A 3,978-nucleotide genomic window follows, 5' to 3' on the forward strand; every position below is an offset into this window, starting at 1 on the left:
TTTGTATATATATATATATATATATATATATATATACAAATTTTAAAAACTGGCGATAATTGAATGCGATTTCCTGCATGACTTTTGTGATATTATATCGGCTCCAATACTCACTCCACTAGACAAAAAATTGTTTTGTTTTTTTATTTGTCTTTGGTACTTTGATTTAAAGTCATTTGATGCTATTAGTACGTATTAGGATTTCATAAAGGTTAGTAGCACCCATGTTTGTCTTCAGTCGTTGTCCGAATACGTTAAGTATGAAAATTCCTTGTTTGGTCGATGTAGATGTTAACCCCTAAGGGGCCCATTGGCCAAGGGGTCGCGCCGATTTCACGGATTGTGGTTCCCAGGATTATGGAAACTATTAGCACCTGGAGTTGTCCGTCACCAGATGTCCTTATTGTCGTCGACAAATACTCCTTTTAAGCGTGTCGTGTAGTATTAGCCATGTCCGACACCTAAAGGATCCGTGTCTCCACTCCCTGAAAAAGTTGTCAAATGAATTCTGCCTCCCCTATGAATAGTGCTTGCGCCCGGAGGTATCGCTCCAAAGAGAGTCTTTTTAATAATGATATGCTGTTATATGTAATGCTATATATAATTTATGTCATTTAAACTTAATAATAATGTTCTTAGGATAAGAAGGATATTGGGGTGCGTAATCCCCAAAAATTTGGGAAATTATAGATTTGGGGGCTAACTTAAAAAATCGAAAATTTTAGTTGGATATAACTCAAAATAAATCATAAACTCCACCTAGAGTGGTCAATTTTCCAAAAATGTTCAAAAGGATGACAATTTTCGGAAAAAAAAGAAAATTTTATATTTAAATCACATTTTTATACCAATGTTATGTAATAAAACCACAGCTCATAATATATAAAATTACATCATAACTGAAAAATTCTCAAAGACCAGTTTTATTTATTTGTTGTAGGTCCAACGTGCAAAAATCCGCTACACTTCAAATTCAAACCTTTCATTTATGGGAATTAGTTATATTTATCACTTAATTTTTTCTTATTGCTCCACAAAAGGCTTTTGATGAAAACTAAATAAATTGATAATTTAAAATCAACTCGTAATCTAAATTATTTCTACTGGAATAGTCTTATAATTGTTTTGTCAATTTCTTTTTTTTTGGAGTTTAGAACTTTTTTTTTTTAATTGAAGTAAATGACAGTGACTTGTAATGAAACTATATTTAGCACTCTAATGACATTTTTCTAAGTAGGTCCCGTGGCCACCTCATTCCAAGCGGCAACGAGGATTGATTATTAGGAAATGAGAAGCAAGATTGAAAATTAGTGGTAATTTGGTTCATAATATTGAATAGGTATCGGGTAAAAACAACAACCCAAGGAATATTATATCACAATAAATCGTTTTATTTAAAATTTAATAAGGAATATTAAGGATTTCGAAAAGTAAAGATACAGGAGGAATTTTATGGTTTAGTGGAACCAAAGCTCAACTTCGTAGGTACAAATCGTCCATATTATAGTCATGTAAATGAACTTAATTAAAAAATTATTGAGCTTATCAAAGAATAGCTAAGACATACAGAAAAGGCGAGTAGTTTTTATTAGTTTATTTGGACGCAGTATTTTAATATCGCTTATCCAGATGAAGTCCTAGGCAAAATATTTGTAAAAAAGGACAAGTGAAATATTCATATATATATGAATCCATTTCATTTAATACATATTTTAAACATGATAATTTTTTTTATTGTATATAATTAGGTTGAAACTGATATATTTTGAAAAATTTACATCTCATATAAAAAAAATAATGGATATTTCGTTATACAAAATATAGATTTTATAAAATTGGAGTTCTAGCAATGGGTAGATTCTCTACATGCCTGTATCATGCCATTGTATAACTATCATTAAATTTACTTTTTTTATCTTTAATAAAGTGGTTAATATCATTAATAAATTTTAAATAAAATTATAAGAACAAATTACAGGGAAGAAAGGATTGATGATTTGAAACATATAAAGGGATCCATTGAAACAAACCAATCTTCGTTTTCATTTTGATGGAAATATTCAAAATTGGTTTCAATTTGTCAAAAAAATTTTTAACTGGAATCACCATGAGCCGTAAACAGAACATTCTGATTTATCGTGAGGCATTTTTATTTTGCCACTTACAGAAGTTGATATATTTGTATTTCTTGCGAAGGACAAGAAGCCGGGGCCTAGAGGAAATTCGTACATCGTGCGACACCCTTGCGCAGAGGATATCAGATGGGGTAAGAGGAGGATGATTAGAAGTGGAATGGTGAAATAAAGGAACAAAGGATAAAGAGGACAATGGGACCTCCTAGGCGCTGTTTTACAGCATTTTTAGAAAAACAAGAACAATGCAAAAGAAAGAGACAAAAGCTCCCCATGCCCATCTCATCTTCCTCCTGGAACCCTTTCTATGCCCTTATGGTACATTTGGGAAAAGTTCACTTTATGAAAGATAGCCATAGAGGCCTCCTCTATACTTGATCTTAACACCCTCATTGTTCTTTTCCCCAATCTTCATGGAAACTTTTAATATTTTATATTTGGAGGATGAAGCAAATTTTTGGCATTATTATAAAAAAAAAAAAAAAAAAAAATAATAATCTGAAGCTTATATTATAAAAGAAATATTTTTAAATTATCTATTTACGCAGTTGAGTTTTGGGACTCAACTAAACCATCAAATTCCTCTTGAATCCAATCCTTACAGTCCAAAATCCTTAATGCTCCTTACTTTGTCACGAATCAAGTCATCCATCAGGACCTAAATGTCTCATATGTTGCCGATTTGGCCAGAATCAGATACCAATCCTTCCATGATAAACTTCCCACCCACCCAAATCCACTTGTTTCTAACCTGGCTCCTCCTTCATTACCTAATAATGCTCCTAGGTGTTTGAAAAGAAGATGGCCTCGAGCTCTTCTTCTCTAGAAATGTTACTGGAGCTCTATCAAGGGATAGATTTTCCTTATGTTTGTATCATGTCACTATGTACTGCAAATTTACTTGTTATATATATTTTTATATAACAATAAATAAATTATTTTAAAAAAAAATCATCTATTTTTCAATTATTTTAGACTTTTTTTTTTACTCCGAATATAAATACAGTGAACTCACAATAAGTTTAATCTCAGGGACCAATACATAAATTCCAGAGATTGGATATTTCGGCTTATTTGAGAATAACTTCGAATTATAAACGTTCCTAATTGGTTCATTTATATTTATATTCTTCTAAAAGTAATAGACCAATACTAAGAAATACAGTGTATAAAAAAAAATCCCAATACATTATGTATTTCCATATATTATATATACGAAATAAACAAACAAATATTTGTTCCTCTAAATAATTTATATAGAATATATTATACTATTTTTATATTCTTTCAAAATTTTATAATTAACTACGGCTTATTGATTTTAAATCAAATTCTAATATCGTAGTTGAAATGTAGTGAAATGCCAAGTACTCTGACGAGCATATGCTCACACAATAGCGCCGTATGAGGCGCTCTTTTGTTGCTCGTCTTTAGGTTTCAATTTATTTATTATAAACATTAAAATGATTTCTTGTACATATTGTACGAGTATAATATTCGAAGGCATTGCTTTCAAATAAAATAAGTAGATTATAGAATAATTTATATTTTTTATAAAACATTTTAAAATATAGATCAATAGAATGTAAATGAATCACCTTTAGCATTGGGGATCATGTGGTTTATTCCACAACTTACATTTACTTTAAATTTTGTATATTCTATGTATGTAGATTTTTTTTTCCTTTCCAACTAAATTATTTCTGATATCAATTAAACTTGGAACATAATAAAAAAATGTATATTATTAGGAAAATCTTTTGTTGGCGAAATTTCATCAAGTCAACAGCAAATACCATAGATAAGTGTATTTATTTAATTGTAAAATCTGCCATAACTGGATTTG

General features: G+C 30.0%; 1 protein-coding gene across 1 annotated transcript in view; it reads left to right on the plus strand.

Moving 5' to 3' along the window:
* LOC106689516 (paired box protein Pax-6) overlaps nt 1-3,978 on the plus strand; it is a 140,740-nt gene that overhangs the window by 97,222 nt on the left and 39,540 nt on the right. The gene's annotated exons all lie outside the window — the stretch shown is intronic.

This window comes from Halyomorpha halys, unplaced genomic scaffold, assembly GCF_000696795.3.
Source record: "Halyomorpha halys isolate HHAL.00 unplaced genomic scaffold, Hhal_1.1 Scaffold1386.1, whole genome shotgun sequence".
In the NCBI taxonomy this organism is placed as follows: Eukaryota; Metazoa; Arthropoda; class Insecta; order Hemiptera; family Pentatomidae; genus Halyomorpha; species Halyomorpha halys.